Source organism: Saccostrea cucullata, unplaced genomic scaffold (assembly GCF_032062105.1).
Source record: "Saccostrea cucullata isolate Sc308-1 unplaced genomic scaffold, CSIRO_AGI_Scuc_v1 ctg2845, whole genome shotgun sequence".
NCBI lineage: Eukaryota > Metazoa > Mollusca > Bivalvia > Ostreida > Ostreidae > Saccostrea > Saccostrea cuccullata.
Genome location: NW_026933707.1, coordinates 26,623 through 38,706, shown reverse-complemented (window position 1 = coordinate 38,706; position 12,084 = coordinate 26,623).

The window sequence follows — 12,084 nt, the reverse complement described above, 5'->3', positions numbered from 1 at the left end:
GAGGGTATGCCAAGCTTGTTATAACAAAACTTTTCACTTTTATTTCACATATGGCGGGTATGCCAAGTGTGTTATAGCAAAACTTTACACGTTTATTTCAAACAAATGGCGGGTATGCCAAGCTTGTTGTAATAAAACTCTACACGTTTGTTTCAAACACATGGCAGGTATGCCAATTGTGTTAAAGCAAAACCTTTCACGTTTATTTCATACATAATTTTTCTTTACATAGAAACCGACTGTCGACATGTTGATGGACATCAAAAACTCAAGTTAAAATTTTAAGCTTTTCATTTATAATACAAACATAATAAAAATTTCAAGGTTTGTATAATCGTTCAATTTAAACATTTGAAAAAAAATTGTTTTGCTATTAAAATTATCAAAAGTTATATCTGTTCGCAGTTTATGGCCTCCAGGCCAGATTAACATTTTCGGAGCAAGTTATTGATTTTTTGGTGCAGGTTAATTTTTATGGTGCACTTCTCATTTCCAAGTAACTATAAGCCCTATGTTGACCAAACTTACATGGATGATGCATCTAAGGATGCACACTACAAAGCTTGCTTCGGAGGCTAGGTCTACCTACGTTTTATCAGTTTATGGACGAGTAAACTTTTAACATGTTGGTGCAGGTCTCATTTCTAAGTAAGTCTAAGCCCTTTGTTGACCAAACTTATAGGGATGACAAATCAAATGATGCGCACCACCAGGCTTGTTTAAGAGGCTGAAACTTACCTACATTTTCCAGATAAGTGAACATGTTAAACTTTTTGGTGCAGGTCTCATTTCCAAGTAATCTTAACTCCTATGTTGACCATGGGTGATACACTTATGGATGCACACTAATCGGCTTGCTTCGGATGCTGGATCTGACCTACATTTTTCAGATGACTGAACAGGTTTAAGTTTTGAGAGCTGGTTCCTTTAGTATAGGTATAAGCCTTATGTTGAGGAAACCTGCATGGATGATACATCTAAGGATCACACTAATTGACTTGTTTCGGATGCTGGATACGACATAAATTTTCCAGATGATGGACCCGGTTAAACTTAGGGGCGCGGTCTATCATCAAGAAACTATAAGGCCTAACTTAAACAAACTTGCATAGATGATGCATCAAGGGAGGAACACTTTCAAACTTGCTTTAAATGCTGGATTTGAATTACATTTTCTTGATGGGTGACTAGTTTGAAGTTTTTGGATAAGTCAATTTTCAAGTAACTGTAAACACAAAATCGCATAAATTTAGCATGTTGGGATGAAAACTTCTAGATTATCTCTTTAATGTGAGTTTTGTCTTACTTAAAGACAACATTCCTTGAGGTTAGGTCTATAAACGCTGATTACCTATGTTTGTAAGAAAAATCAAAATCCTTAAGAGGGGTGGGTGGTTGTGGCCATTTTTAGACTATATTGATCTCCTTTAGAAGAATAGCTCCATATAGAGATATACAAAAGTGATGAAAGAAAGTGGGCGCTTTAGATGGCGATTCGGCAGGTATATAATAGTGGCTCATAAAAAGAATAAAAAAATGTCATTGATTTATACATTTTTTTTCGAAATCTAGCCAATGACTGTGTTGTAGGTGAATGTAAAATGGGCAAATATTCAGTTAAATATGTTTGACTTTATCTGAATATGCACCTGAATATAGCTGTACGAATCAAATGATGCAAAAATCGACTCTTTTATGGCCTTTTAAAATTTACCCCCCCCCCCCCAATATCAGTTTTTCATTAATTTTGTTGTTTCTGGTTCTCCTCCTCATGAATTTTAAATGCGTTATCAGTGTATTTTTAACCATAAAATTTATTTCAGTTGTTTAAAAAATGGAGAGACGACCCAGAAATACCAAAATCTAAACTTTTTCCATTTATTTTCTGGTAGAAAATTGACAAAGTCTATATTAGGGCTTTGGCTTTAGATAATGATTTATATACTAGCTATGTGTGGTGTTCCGCGGTAGCTACATTGGTTTGTCGCTGTATTCGAGCCATATCGAAGCAGTATTTTAGGTTCGAATACAGTGATTTTTGTCCCCCGCTTGAAAAGTGGGGGATATTAATTTGGGTTTGTCCGTCCGTCCGTCCGTCTTTCTGTCTGTCTGTAACGCTTTCGTTTCCACACGATATCTCGAGAACCCTTTGAGCTTTTGCAATGAAATTTAGCATAGCAACTCCCTATGGACGAAAGAAAACCCCTATTGATTTTGAGGTCAAAAGGTCAAAGGTCAAGGTCATAAATAAGCAAATTCTGTCTGTTAAAACACTTTCGTTTCCACACGATATCTCTAGAACCATTTGAGCTATTGCAATGAAATTTTATATAACAACTCCCTGTGGCTAATGAAGATCCCTATTGATTTTGAGGTCAAAAGATCAAAGTTCAAGGTCGTAAATTTATACATTCTGTCTGTGTGTAATACTATCATTTCCGGGCGATATTTCAAGAAGATTTTGAGCTTATGCAATGTAATTTTATACCAAAACTCCCTAGGACGTCTCTCGCCCCTCTCAAAGTGCCCCGCCCCGTTTGTTTTATTAGTATTTATAGTATTACAAGTCGCTATTTTTAGCACAGGGGCATGAGGAGAGTTATTACGTATAAAACAGGTTCTCGGCGGATTTTATGTTCTTATTACATCTATTAGAACTGTTTAATAAAGGCTAAATAAATCAAACACCATGGATTTTGTAAAATTTTGAGAATACAGAACATGAAAACATGAATATATACATGTACGTGACTTCAGTTCTGCATATACTTCGAACCGTGTAAAGCGATTTCGTGGTCTAGTGGTTATGTCTCTCGCTTCAAAAAGATAAAAAAAAAAAAATGTCTCTCGCTTCAAATGTGAGAGGTCCCGGGATCAAATCTCGCTCGATCCTTTTTTTTTTCTTTTTAAATTTTTTTTCTTTACTAAATGATAGTATTCAGCATGTGAAATGAAAAATTTATGAGGTTATAAAATCATCATTACAGTGTTATAAACATTCCATATAATAAAAATCTTCTATACACATAATAAAGAATAAGCAATCAAAAGTAGTATAAGGGGCCGGGATAGGGGAGGATTCTGATTGGCTGAGAGAAATCACGTGATCAAAAAGGGTGGATTCTGATTGGCTGAACCCTAACCCTAACCCTACTAACCCTAACCCTAACCCTAACCCTGTCTGTGGGGGGGGGATAGGGAGGTCAACTCAGTACAGCCCTAACCCTAACCCTCACCCTAGGGGGGCTAGGTGGGTCAGTACATAGCCCTAAATATGGTGTTTACACTGTGTTTACATTATACACTATACGTTGGTACTACGTTTTTTTTATGCTAACTGCACAGGTAAATACTTGCGCCGTGTGCAAAACATTTCAAGAATGTCATTATGACGTCACACTTTTCATTCACAGTCTAGACAGTCTAGCCTAACCTAACCAGGTTCAAACTGGATTTTTTTGAAAAACAATAACACTAACACACAATAACAAGGCAATTTTATTTGTTGCAACATCTTTTTTATACCTGTTGCATCATCTTTTTTATACCTGTTGCATCATCTTTTTATACCTGTTGCATCATCTGTAAAGTGCTGTGTGCAAAAAATTAGGGTCGTGTGCAAAAAAAAATACCTTTTACCTACCTTTTCTTATATATACCTGTTGCATCATCTGTAAGTGCCGTGTGCAAAAAAAAATACGATAAACTTACCTATGCATTGTGACGTCATAAACTTGGCAGCGACGTCATGTTAGTCCTTCACAAGCCGCGATGGTTGCTTATTTTGACACAATAATACAGACTTTCACAGCGCTTGAGACTTCATGTAATAACAGTATGGTCCTATGGATTTCAGTACCAAAACTGATTTTCTACTCTTTTTCTTCTAAGAAAGTTCTGAACAGCTGAATCCTGGATCAGCCTAGATATCAATTCACTGGATTATTTAATGAATATTACTATACTGAGGTACCTGGTTACATGGTAAGTTTTAACAAACTTTTCTTTATACATTTTCTATGAAGGTCATCTTTGTATTGATCCATTATTACTGTGTTATGTACCTAATGTTTAGAACATTCATATAAACACTGCCATTGTTTACCCTGAAATACACTAGGACACTAAAAGATCCTCAAAATGCTTATAAAACTTTTTTGCATGAGTCATTATCATATTGTCTCACATTCCTTTTATCGGATCAGTATTCTAAAAATTCTTATGAGGAGACTCGTAGCATATCTTATAAAATACTGATACATGCTTTTAAAACAACTAAAGTGATATTCTCAGTTGTTATTAAGGTCTTCCGTTTCCAACGGAAGACCTTCTACTGATTCTGTTGGTAAAGATTATTATTCTTTTTTTTCTTCTGCTTCCTAGACCGCAACTTTGAGGCCTCATATCTCGCTCATTTCTCAACGGATTTCGCTCAAATTTTCAGACGTTATAGACGTTAATAAACTTTATCAGAATAATGTCTAAAATTTCAAAAAGCCACTTCCGGTTTTGAGTTATTTCCCTTTAAAGGAAAATTTATAGGCTTTCGTTTCCAGACAAAGGCTCAGAGACGGCTAAAGCTGGAGCAGAAATTCTACTGATTTTAGATAATAGAAGGATTGAAGTTGTGCACATCGGTTTTTGTTTTTCGATTTCTATATTCAAAATGGCGCTATATAGGGTCAAAAATTAGAACGCTTAAAAGAACCAAAAATTACTCATATTTTTCTTTTTATCTTCTAAACTAAATATATTTTGTTAAAATATATAGAACATGATTTGTGCAGAATTAGAAAATCTTTCAAATGATATGTCGAAAAAAGGGCTGACCCCCAAATTAACGGACCTAGAGGGGCCAAAAGTTTTTTCCAGATATCTCAAAAAGTATTGAGAATTTGTTATGCATCAAAGAAGCAAAGTTGTTCAAAATATCAAGCTTTATCTAATGGGGTCGTCAAAATACGTCCCGCGACGTCACTTCCGGTAGAACCGGAAGTAGTCAGAAAATGCATATTTTTTCCATTTTTGACAGGTTTTTGGGTAACATGTCTCACTAGAAGCTTAAATATTAATTTTCCGTCCGTCGTCGTCACTTCCGGTCAAACCGGAAGTACCAAAGAATGGCTTAATTTTGCTATACTTAACATAAATCAAGAGGATTAACCCATTTTTGGACTTCATTACTCTTTTTTTTTTTAAATGAAAGTTACTTCCGGTCAAACAGGACGGAAGACCTACTCGTTGCTTTGCAACGAGCTCGGCTCTAGTTTCTAATATTTCTATGAATCTTTAATCACAGTGACCAAAAGAAGGATATGGAGATAATCAATCAGATCCTATTATGCCAATGAATCTTTTATCTCAAATCTTTTTTAATGAAATATACAGAATCTTTTGCCTTATTTGTCACTCATATTTTTACATTCTGGTGCAACAGTGGCCCAATGAAAGTGGGAAAAACTCAGTCTGAGCATCTCTGTAAATCTATAAACATGTGTGCCCCCCCTTTTTTTAAACCTTCATGTATATACATGTATGTATTTTATTTAGTCAGTGATTTCAAACATCAGCATGTAAAATATATATTGAGTACTTTAAAAGTGAATATGCATGATTTGTACACCCTGAATATTCTGACATACTAATGGTGACATCAGTTAAAAGAGTAATTAGTTATGTAAAATTCAGTTTATATGAATGTAAATGGGGTATTTATTCTCAGTTCATGTAAGGTATAATTTGCATGTAACACAGAGTGTATTTAATATTACTATGATGGGTCATTCCATGATTGAATTTAAATCAGAAAAAAATGTTTACTAAATTTTAGTAAAATACATATGGTATCTTTTACATTTCTGTCCTGTTTGTCTGTCAATTGTTGCTTTACTTCCTTTGTAAAATGAGGTTAATTGAGTATCACTGAATATTGTATGCTTTTTTTCAGGATCAGCTAAGATGTTGTTTCACTGGATTATTTAATTGGACATATAATTGGATAATTCTGGTAAGTTTGTCTTTGTTTTGTTTACATTTCCTATGAAGGTCATCTTTGCATATAACCATGATTATATGGTTTAATTTAATTACTGTGTAATTCTTATGTGATCTAATATCTCTAACATTCATATAAGCACAGTCTTATTTTGTCTAAAATATACTAAGGAAACTTCATATTGTTAATAAGTCCTTTTGCATAAATTATGATATAATGTCATAATTCATTATGTCTGTTACCCATGGAATTCAGACTTACTAAATTGTGATCTATAAGGAATGTAATAAAAGAAAAAGTAAGAATCTACAAAAGGTTTATCCTTGTTTTGATTCTAAATATGTGCTATATATGGCATACATAATCATTTCATTTTCACTTTTGTTTCTTGGTAATGAGCTTTTCAAAAAATGTAGGACTACATGTTGTATATGCTAATATCTTTTTGTATGCTGTACTGACAGGTATTAAACAAAATTGAATATGTTGTTAAGAGAAAGTCTGTTAGTGTCTAAAAATTACACTGATAATCATTTTGTATTTGTGATATTAATACAGTAACTGTGCTTCTTTTGTTATCTAAAGATAACATGATGAACTATTTTCATGAACTTTTTGGCACTGTATTTAAACATGCAATGTTTCATGCAGTTCCTTGTTATATTAACAAAATGATTATATTTTCTACAGTCCTCAACATGGAAGTTATGTTTTATTCCTAACCATCTATAATCCATTCTCTATGAAGTTCAGCCTGTCTGCCCAAATTCCTTTGGAAATACATATAGTTAGTCAACCAACATAGAAACAATCAAACTTGAAGGTAAAGTTTCAATGAGATATCCAGTCCTAATTTATATATATATATATATATATATATTTTTTTTTACATATGCTTGATTATATTTTCAAATTAATTGAATTGATAAGTAAATTATATGACCTTTTTTTGAAATTATGAGGGCTTGGTGGTCATGGATATTTTTAGACTATATTGATTTCCTCTATGAGAAGAAGAGCTCCATATAGATATTTACAAAAATGATCAAATTGTGAAACTAAAATGTGTGAAATTTTTCTTTGCCAAATGATAGTTAACAGCTGAAGATATCTTAACAGATATCTAAAAAATAAGTTATATCAGATGGTTAATTTATTAACCCCCAGCTTCCTTAAAAGCATAGTTGGTAAAGATTTCAAGTTTTCTATCCAAGTGCTTATGAATTATGAATTTTTCATTTAATATTGACATTATATTTACAGGGAAAGAATACTACAATGTGGCTCCTCAGGATCAACAGTGAAAAATCTTAATCAATAATGACCCTCCTGACTATGTCTAAAGGCTGTAACCTTTATAGCTGATGTAAGATGATCTGATTGCATGGCATTAAAATTTCCTGGTGTTTCTACCATCCAGGATCTTCTTATGAGTGCATGGGGACTGCTGTGGACCTTAACCTGTTTATAAAAATATACCTTGGAGCATGACACATTATATGGTACTTTCAATATCATTTCTATGAGTTTTTCTTCTTTCTTTTAATAATCTAGTAATGAATTCAAGTGTTTTGTTTCCTTACATCACTTAATGTGTATGCTTCCAACATCTCAGATCTGTTTATATGTTTATTTCTCTTTGTTTTTCTGAACACAAAAACCCTGACACCATTTTTTAAGCAAACAACATGGTGACTTCACATCTGACACAAAGGATAATCAGAGTGTATATCACAATCTTGACTAAAAGGTCTAAGCCATAGCAAATGTAAGAGAGTGGGGTTTTTTTCTATCAGAGAACAAAATTTTGTAGTTAAACAAACACTGGCAAGTTACTCTCAAAATGAGCCTAAATGTCTTCTAAAACTTTAGTGTAGAGTTTCTTTATTAATCCTCAGGTCTCTTCTCCTCTGTGGAGTTAAAATCGTGTGTTTTTAACATTTTTTTTTTTGCTGACAACTGTTTTCTCTCTTAGCATCTTTAAATTGAATTTTCTCTCCAGTCAAAGATCTTTCAGGGTAATCCAGGTAATCCTTACCCTCTATTGGTAATTAATGATTATATTCTTCATAGGCTTCTTCTGCAATCAAGGGTCTGTCTATGTAATCTATGACATCACAAGGCCCATCCATTGTGGGGATAATTAGCTATATTCTTCATGAGAAATGATCTGAATAATGTCATCTCTTTTTATTTTAATTGGTAAACCTCGTTCTACATCTTTCTCTGTAAGAACTCTCTTACCAAACTGAATTTTACTCATTCCTTTACTCTTTTCTTTTACTAAAGCTGTTACTACCCATAGTTTTGAAAAGTCAAAATCTGATGTTACACCTTGTTTTTATATCCCTTTTTGTCTATGTTTAAAATTCTATTAAGCTTATATTGCATATCAATTTTTCAACTAATAATTTTTTTTTCCTTTCAAGGATTCTCAATGGGGAACTCAGTAAATTATGCACAGACTAACAGAATATACTCTCTTGGAACACTGATACAAGAATATAAAACCAGAGATGGATGGAGGACTCAAGAAGCACATGAATAAATATGATTCCAAACATTTTTTTAGAGAATTATTTTTTTTGAAGATCTCATACTATCAGAAAAACACATTTTCAATACTTTGATTTGATTAAACTTCAGTCTGTTAAATGACTACAATTTATCTATTGTTTTGTATCCCAGCATATGAAGGATATGAATGGGAGAGGATCTAAAAAAATGCACAATCCTGGGTCCTTTCTGTCTTATCCTGTGAACCACAATTCATGATCATCATGACTGACTTAGTTTGGAATCATATTTATTCATGTGCTTCTTGAGTCCTCCATCCATCTCTGGTTTTATATTCTTGTATCAGTGTTCCAAGAGAGTATATTCTGTTAGTCTGTGCATAATTTACTGAGTTCCCCATTGAGAATCCTTGAAAGGAAAAAAAATTATTAGTTGAAAAATTGATATGCAATATAAGCTTAATAGAATTTTAAACATAGACAAAAAGGGATATAAAAACAAGGTGTAACATCAGATTTTGACTTTTCAAAACTATGGGTAGTGTTATGGGTCAGAATTACCCGAAATGCCAGCAAAGATCAATAACACAATTTAAACTTAACAATAATTTATTTACAGTAATATATAATAAATATATCAAAAATAAAGTACAAACTTAGCAAGAATCTAAAAATACATACATCAGAGTGTCCGTTGCTGCACACAATGTCCCAGTGAAAATATATCCCATTTATATCTCAATAGTGCTTATACGACAAAGTATTTTATGCATCGAATTGACAGGGTATTTATACAGTATCATAAATCTAGAATATTCTAGAAATTATTAAAACATGATATTACTGGAACAATCTGGACATACACAAAATTTAAGAATGTTCTAGATCAAATGACCGAACATGTTGACCACTCTGGAATGTTCAAGAAACTTAATATTACTAATAATATACATGATGAAACAATACACATCTCACAACACCTCCCCCCTTAAAAAGTTTGAATGTTAATGAAAACTTATATTATTAAAATAAAATTTATGTACATTTATACAAAATCTAATTTGTTCATCATACTTTGGACAAGGCATCTGCAATAACATTGTCTTTGCCTTTGATATGCTTAATTGTTATGTTGTATTCCTGTAACAACAAACTCCATCTAGTCAGTCTTTGATTCTTGTTTGACAATTTATGCAAAAATGTCAGGGGGTTGTGATCCGTATATACAAGAATTGGATGCAAAGTAACATTCAGATAAACATCAAAATGCTGTAAGGCTAACAACAAAGCAAGGCATTCCTTTTCAATGGTGGAATACTTTTGTTGACATTTTGTAAGTTTCTTTGAAAAATAAGAAACAACTCTATCTACCTTATCACTATGTTCTTGAAACAAAGCTGCCCCGATTCCAACATCACTAGCGTCAAAGTAAGCTTAAATTGCTTAGAAAAATCTGGAGTTGACAGAACTGGGTTGCTCATAAGGACAGATTTGATTTTATGAAAGGATTTTTCACAGTCCTTTGTCCATTCAAAGTTAACCCTCTTTTGTAAAAGATTTGTAAGTGGACTAACTACTGAGGAAAAATTTGGACAAAATTTTCTGTAAAACCCAGCCATGCCCAAAAACCTCATTAATTCTTTCTTGTTTGTAGGAATCGGGAACTTTGAAATAGCTTCCACTTTAGCCATTATGGGTGTAACATAACCTTGACCTACTTTATGACCTAAATACTCTACATAAGCATGACAAAATTCGCTCTTCTCAAGATTCACAGTTAAGTTTGCTTTAGCTAAAATGTCAAATAAAGCACGCATGATTCGGAGATGTTCGTCCCATGTGTCGCTGTATATGACGACATCATCAATGTAGGCCTCGCATCCCTCAAGGTCTTGAAGAAGGGAGTGAATCATCCTTTGGAATGTAGCCGGTGCGTTTTTCATGCCAAAAGGCATTACTTTATACTGGTAAAGTCCATCTGGTGTAGCAAAAGCAGATATTTCTTTTGCTCTTTCTGTTAACGGTACTTGCCAGTAGCCTTTCAACAAGTCAAATTTACTGACAAATTTCGCGTTTCCAATGTTGTCAATACAGTCATCGATTCTAGGTATTGGATATGAATCAGTTTTGGTAATAGAATTCACCTTTCTAAAGTCTGTACATAATCGGTACGAACCGTCCTGTTTTGGTACAAGAATACACGGTGAGCTCCAATCACTTTTACTAGGTTCAACAATGTCATTGTCCAACATGTACTGCACTTCCCTTCTTAGGTACTGCAATTTTATTGGATTCAGACGGTACGGATGTTGTTTGATAGGCAGAACGTCACTCACTATGACATCATGACAAGCTGCATTAGTTTTCTTTGGAACATCCGAAAAGATTTGATGATACTCATTCATCAAGTTTTGAACTTCTTCTTTTTGGTGAATGTTCAAATGTCCAAGTTTGGCATCAAAATCAGCCAAAATTTCTGAGTTTTTCAAACGAACACTCTGATTACAATCTTTCTCATTCATTTCTACACTCGTATCACTTTCAATACAATTTTGAACAGTCTTAGCATTGGCTAAAGTGGAAACTGGTTTTACAGAATTTCGGTCACACCTTTCAAAATACTTTTTCAACATGTTTATGTGACAAACCCGTTTCTCTTTACGTCGACCTGGTGTCTTAACTACATAGTTTACATCACTAATCTTGCTTTCAATTTCATAAGGGCCGTAATATTTGGCCTGTAAAGGATGACCAGGAATAGGTAAAAATACAAGAACCTTATCACCTGGCTTAAACACCCTATTTCTGGCATCTTTGTCATACCACATTTTCATTTTCATCTGAGAACTCTTCAAATTTTCTTGTGCTAATTTACAAGCATTGTAAAGTTTTTCTTTGAAATCAGACACATAATCTAAAAGATTAAGATCACTAGTCTCAGTCAGCCACTTTTCCTTCAACAATTTCAAAGGTCCTCTAACTGTATGACCAAACACCAATTCAAAAGGACTGAACCCAAGAGACTCCTGGACTGCTTCTCGTGCAGCAAATAGCACAAGATGAACCCCTTCATCCCAGTCTTTCTCATACTGATAACAATAGGTCTTCAGCATTGTTTTTAAGGTCTGGTGAAAACGTTCTAGCGCCCCCTGGGACTCAGGATAATAAGCAGTTGATCTATATTGCCTTATACCCAACTCATGCATGACTTGCTGGAACAACCCCGACATAAAATTTGAGCCTTGATCCGACTGAATTGCCTTGGGTGCTCCTACAAAACTGAAAAACTTGGTTAGGGCCTTAACTACGCTCTTTGCCTTTATATTCCTAAGAGGTATGGCTTCAGGAAATCGAGTGGATGTACACATAATGATAAGTAAATACTGGTTCCCAGATCTAGTCCTAGGCAAAGGTCCTACACAATCCACCAACACTCGACTAAACGGTTCTTCAAAAACTGGAATTGGTTGGAGAGGGGCGGATGATATCTTCTGATTCGGTTTACCTACCATCTGACAAACATGGCATGACTTGCAAAACTTCGAAACATCCTTTCTTAGCTTAGGCCAATAA